The sequence below is a fragment of the Adiantum capillus-veneris genome, chromosome 28 (genome assembly GCF_014529385.1).
Source record: "Adiantum capillus-veneris isolate H3 chromosome 28, ASM1452938v2, whole genome shotgun sequence".
NCBI classification, from domain to species: domain Eukaryota; kingdom Viridiplantae; phylum Streptophyta; class Polypodiopsida; order Polypodiales; family Pteridaceae; genus Adiantum; species Adiantum capillus-veneris.
Window position 1 is genome coordinate 73,801,709 of NC_140958.1, and position 6,503 is coordinate 73,808,211.

The window sequence follows — 6,503 nt, forward strand, 5'->3', positions numbered from 1 at the left end:
ATACAAGTTGCTTGTAGGGATTTATACCAATGGCCCGTGACCATATAAGTATGCTTCTCTATCTTGTTGCCCCATGCATCAATTTGCTCGTTAGTTGTTAGGCCCTTAGCTACTACACACTTCAAAATGTAGAAGTCAACAGCCTCCTCATTATTCTCTTCAGAAGTGACAACAAAATTGTCTCCAGGTGTGAGAGCATCACTTAAGGAGTCATAATGACCTGCATAAGTGGCACCATGGAATTCCTCATCGTCTGAGTCTCCGTATGACTGGGAATCATTAGCAAGTGGCTCCAAAGTGTGATATTGCTACGTCTCCACATGTGATCTGTTCATACACTTTCTCCAATGGCCAAGCCTGCAAGGAAAACAAAAGCATGACAACCGTTTTGATTGCAATGCACAAGTGTTGTTCTCAGAATACCCATTCACACAGTGCATTGCTCTTGAGCCCTTCAATGGTTTGCAGTCCCATTGATGGGATCGCTGAACATTGCCTAGCTTGACCTCCCAGAACACCCTACTGACCTCCCTCTTTTGCTTGTCATACATAGTAGTTGCTCCAGTACTGAGATGCATTCTCAAAAAAGAGACAACTTCAACTACACAAGTCAACCGCACGTTATTTTGCTTCAATTGCTCATGAGTTAGAGCCCTTTTAATGACAGCCCCAGCCCCATCATGTTCCCCCTTTCCATGTCTTGAGCAAAAAAAATTCCAATTCATTTCCATGCCTGTAAGGCTCCAATATCTAGCAACAAAGTAAAACGGTCGCTTTGCTTTAAATTGTGAAGCTGCGCCATCTGACCAAACCGAATGTTTTTTAAAGATTAGCCCTTGATCTCTCAACCATTGAGCATGTAAGAGAAAAGCATGTTGCACAAATAAGGTGTCATGTTGTTTATCATCTGAGACAAAAAAGTGCATGGTCTTCTTTATTGCACCTGATGCGATGCGGAAATAAGAAATCAGGACAAAGATAGTGACCTGCTTAGTGTACCAATGCATTGACTGGATCTCATTTTGCTCCTTGAAGGAGTAGTTCTCTGCAAAGTCAATGACGGAGACAACCACATCATCTGGAAACAAAGAAATACAGTCCTTGAACTGTTGTGCTTGCCACCTAAATATAAAATTGTGAGTGACATACTTCTTCAAGTGGTCTTGGTACACTCACAAAAGTTCTCTAGGCAGCATTTTCTTGTGGACAATGTCTTTCACAGTGCTCTTTCTAGCTTCATTGTTTAATCCAGTGGCACCCACTATATTTTCAAAAAACTTTACAGATACTTGCTTACTCTGCTCAACTTCTTCTCTTGGACAGATCTAAATATTACCTACACCGCATGCATTGCATGTTCCTATTAAGCATTGGTAGCTATGGAAACTATGTTCTGCAAGTATAGGGCAGAGTATAGACTCCAACAGTGAAGTGGTGCTCACACTTGCATTTTTGTATGCAAGACATCCATGGTTGACAACTTCATCATGATGAAGGCATAGCAAGAACCATGAAGATCAAAACTTCGAGTCCGCATGTGATTTACTGCCTCTTTAAGGAAAATCATTTGTACATGCACAATACAACAACAGGTGTAGCGATCCCTCAATTTTCGGACAAAGAACGGTTTCATAGACTCGAAGCAACGTTGCAAAATCTGAATATCTGCATACTTTGTCTTGAATCTTAAATAAATCTCCACCTGCAATATACATGTATACAAATGTTAAAAATAAACTTAGCATTCAAAACTGGTTAAATTGTTTCAAAACATTAAAAAGCGATTCTATATCACTAAAAACTGGTGTGCACCACTAAAAACTAGTAATGATACATTCAGTAGTATTGTTTTACCTGTGAAAATAATGCACCACAAATACAAATTAGTGTAGAAACTAGTAACCATACAAAAAGGTAGAATATTAAGAGGTTGTGAGAGGACAACTTAATAGTGGTGAGAAACCGCATTCAGCGTAACTAAAAAGTGGTTTGGCACGACTTAAAAGTGAATTCAAACCACTTGACGGTGATGAACCGCCAATAAAAAATGGTGTGCACTGCTTGAATATGGTGGGCAACGATTAAAAAGTGGTGAGTAAGGACATGAAAGTTCTGGGGAAGTTCAAAACTAGCACTTAAAAAGTAGCTGGGAGGGACAAAATACTAGGCGACAGACCAGCATTAGCACTAGATAGTAGTCCAACACAACTTGAAAGTGGAGGAGCTCTTGTGAAAAGTGTTTGATGACCATTTTAGAGTGGTGAGCGACTAGTTCAAAGTGGCCAGTCACCAATTAAAATCTAGCACTTAAAAAGTAGCTGGGAGGGACAAAATACTAGGCGACATACCAGCATCAGAACTAGATAGTGGTCCAACACAACTTGGAAGTGGAGGAGCTCTTGTGAAAAGTGCTTCATGACCACTTGAGAGTGGTGAGCAACTACTTCAAAGTGGGCAGTAACCACTTGAACGCGGATTCTGGTCACTTGAATGCGGTTTCTGGCCACTTGAAAGCGGGAACTTGCCGCTTGATTGCAGTGACAAGGTTTTAGATACCACTTGAAAGTGGTGTTTTGCCACTTGGGAGTGGTGCCTCATCACTTGCATGGAGTGATGACTGGCGTAGTGACTTAGCACATGAAAGTGGTGTCTCACCACTTGATGACCACTTGAAATAAGTGAGCAACTACTTCATAGTGGGCAGTCACCACTTGAACGCTGCTTCTGGTCACTTGAATGCGGTGTCTCACCACTTGAAAGCGGGAGCTTGCCTCTTGATTGCAGTGACCAGGTTTAAGCTATCACTTGAAAGTGGTATCTCACCACTTGATGACCACTTGAGAATGGTGAGAAACTAGTTCAAAGTGGGCAGTCACCACTTGAACGTGGATTCAAGTCATTGGAATGCGGTGTTCGGCCACTTGAAAGTGGTGTCTCACCACTTAGGAGTGGTGTCTCACCACTTGCATGGAGTGATGACTAACGTAGTACTTTGCACATGAAAGTGGTGTCTCACCACTTGATGACCACTTGAGAGTGGTGAGAAAGTAGTTCAAAGTGGGCAATCACCACTTTAACGTGTTTTCTTGTCACTTGAATGCGGTGTCTAACCACTTGAAAGCGGGAGCTTTCTGCTTGATTGCAGTGATAAGGTTTTAGTTACTACTTGAAAGTGGTGTCACACCACTTGGGATTGGTGCCTCACCACTTGCATGGAGTGATGGACTGACGTAGTGACTTAGCACATGAAAGTGGCTTCTCACCACTTGAATGCGGTCAGACACCACGTGAAAGTGGTTTTTATACTTGTAAGTGTTGTGTCCACCGCTTCATTGTGGTGTGACAGCACTTGTAAGTGTTTACTAACAAAATGTGTTCAAACTCCACTAATATGGTTTTGGTTACCATCATAAGGTGGTGGGCACCATTCGTGCAGCAACAGTAAAAATTCTATGGCACTACTATAAATGTTGCACCATGACTAAAAGCTGCTACATCACTTGGAAAAAGTGAGCTGCACCACCAAAAACGTTTGCACCTGTAACACCCCTATGAGTTTGGCAAACACGTCTGTTAGCATTGGGTAAACAAGACTTTTTAGTGGGTGAACACCACTTTGTAGGGTTTACGGTGAAGCGTTGGTGCATTTCTAGTAAAAATTGTTTCTTAAACATTAAAACCTGCTGCAAAACATTAAAAACTGGTTCAAAGACACTACAAAGTGGTGTGGAAACACAAGTAAAAGTGCTTCAAAAACATTTAGAACTATTGATCAAATTTTAGAAGTGGTTCAGATTCAATTAGAGACCAGTATAGTAATGTTTCACCACTTTTTAATGTTGCAACACCACTAGAAAGTGGTGCAAAACACCAAAACAAGCTGTAGCACTAATAAAAAGAAGTATAGAAACATAATGTTATGGCAGTAATGAGTTGTAGCACCAATAAAAAGTGGTATAGAAACATAATGTTGTAGCAGGAATATGAGTTGTAGCACCAATAAAAAGTGCTAAAAAAATATATCAATTACCTGAGGCTCCTCAAGAAGGTGGATTGGATGCTCTACATATGAACATCTAGCTAGTCTCTTATTGCAAACATCTTTCTTGTTGGGGGACACCCTCGTCTCATCCGTCCAAAATTGAAAGACTATGTCTTTAACAGTTTGAGTGATGTGAGTTCTCCGTGCATCATCTCTATGACACGCAGATGCAGGGAACGAACCATCGGATTCACTTGACACTATTAAGTGATGCTTGGCTGAATATAAGTTTCTTTTGTGGATCCCCATAAGCTTGGCAGCTTGCGGTATGCTCATGTCAGTGTTTTGCTCCTTGCTTCCACCATTCACCAACATCATCATTGCTGATTTCTTCACAAAAAACTCGTCTGAAGATCTTGGGACCTTCACATGATTCAAAGTGTTGCGGATGTTTCTCAGCATAATTGCTTCCAACTCTTTGGATTTACTCTGCATAGTAAGGAAGCAAGGATGTTGAAGAAGTTCATCAAAGATTTCCTTCCTACCACTTGCATCCATTCCCATGGTTAAGGTATCAAAGTGTTGTACCATAGATTGACATATCCTTCGTTTCTTTCTTTCTTCCATCTCCCCTGTATTGCTTTTCATCACAAAGTTGACCGTTGCCTGACGTTGCTTTTGTTTCTGAGCAGCCCAATATTCCCTCATTAATTTTCTGCACTGAAGTTGAGCTTCTCTACTCAATGACGATGAGCTGATAGACAGTTCTTCACTGTGCTCCATTGTTGCAGTACTTTCAAAGGATTGCTCTACAAGAAATACAATACAAATCATAACTACACGCTATACTTTTAATTATTACATGGCATTTCTTGCACTAATTAGCAAGATACTAACAAAGCATAATAAGTGTTTACATACCTCAAGAATCATCAAGTAGAAGAGGAACCTATAGAGATAGAGTTCGTGAGAGAGAGAGAGAAAGAGTGCTAAGAGAGAGAGAGATGAGCGCGAGCTCAGACACAAGAGGAGCCATGATTAGAGAGAGAAAGAGAGAGAGAGAGAGGGGGATGAGCGATACAGAAAGCTCAGCAAGAGCTCTGTGAGAGAGAGACAAAGAGGAGCTAGATAGAGCTCCAAGAGAGATCTCAGAGACAAAGAAAGCTCAGACAGGTTGAAGCGAGAAAGAAGCGGCCCAGCGTTCAGTAGTAAATTACATTTAGTCTCATTAATTGTGGTATGTTACGTTAGGAGACTTAATTGACATACCTTAGGAGAGTGATATTCTTTTTTAGATTTGAAGCACTTTTAAAACACCCACTTTTTAGCGCAAAAAAGCAATGTCCTTGACATTACTTTCCAGGCCACCTATACATGCTTTCACCCAGTTCCTATACTCATCCTTGAGTGGTTAATAAACTATGGTGTCAAGCCGGGATTCTTCTTTTGGTACTCCAAAAGTTCTGACTCTATTTGCTGGGATTACATTGGTGACCTTCTCCAAGAGCCAGTCATTAAGGGTTTGATTGGTGTCGTCTGAAACACTCAGGTCCAATCGAGTAGGCAGCAAGTAGAATATCTCCACCACCCTCAACTCTTCTCCCCAACGTATCTTCTTCAAATCGGTAGCCAGGCATCCTAGCTTCCGAGCGTCGATGTAGTAAATCCCTCTTGCAAGTGTCCAATCAAGTCCCCATCCTCTATTGATGTGAGTGGAGTGTGGCGTATGAGCCTTCATCAATATCTCCATGACATCTCGCCTGAATTGGTAAACTGGGGATCGTCGAGCTTGCTCGTAAACGGATCAGCTACCTATATACTTTTAGTTCCTTTTTAAATATTCAAACAATACGACTTTATTTCTCAGCCTAACCTAGGCTCTGATACCAAGTGTGAGGTCCCCACCCCGCCATATCAAATGGCGCATCTGATGGTGAACCTGGTGGCCACTAGATCTATAGTGGAAGCAAACAATGTGGTTCACGGTTCAACTAGCGGACGATCTCCCATCACAAAGTGAGTCGAGTTCGAGCCTATTAGCAATGAGATCACCCTAAACCTAGCAGGGGAAGAGTACTTATCCTATCTAGCAATCCTAAGACCCACCTTCCAAGAGGAGAGAAACCTCGAGTGCCTTTTTCTCCATGTTTCAGAGGCACGTACACTTGAAACTTCGCCGCTCTAGGGGCAATGAGTATTACTAGTATCAATTTAAACACTATGGGGACAGAGAGTTCCCGACCAATCGGGACCACCCTTCACATAAGCATTGGCAACCTGAGCCAGGTCCACACTTTCCACCCCCACACTCACACTTCCTTGTGTGTCCTAATTACTACCACAATGATTGTTCAACATAAACATTCCTTGATTAGATTCCGAATCACAATGCTCGTTAAGACAGCCCTTCAACCAGTATTGCAAACGGCACTAAGACAGTATTCTAGTAAAAATTCTACTCAAACTTATTCATTAAAATTCTAATGTTCTGGAGGTACAATATCCCGCCTACAACGAGAGT

At 41.6% G+C, this 6,503-nt stretch overlaps 1 pseudogene; it reads right to left on the reverse strand.

The window, feature by feature from the left end:
* Positions 1-4,149: 4,149 nt before the first annotated feature.
* LOC147420690 (uncharacterized) lies at positions 4,150-4,765 on the reverse strand (annotated as a pseudogene).
* Positions 4,766-6,503: the final 1,738 nt, after the last annotated feature.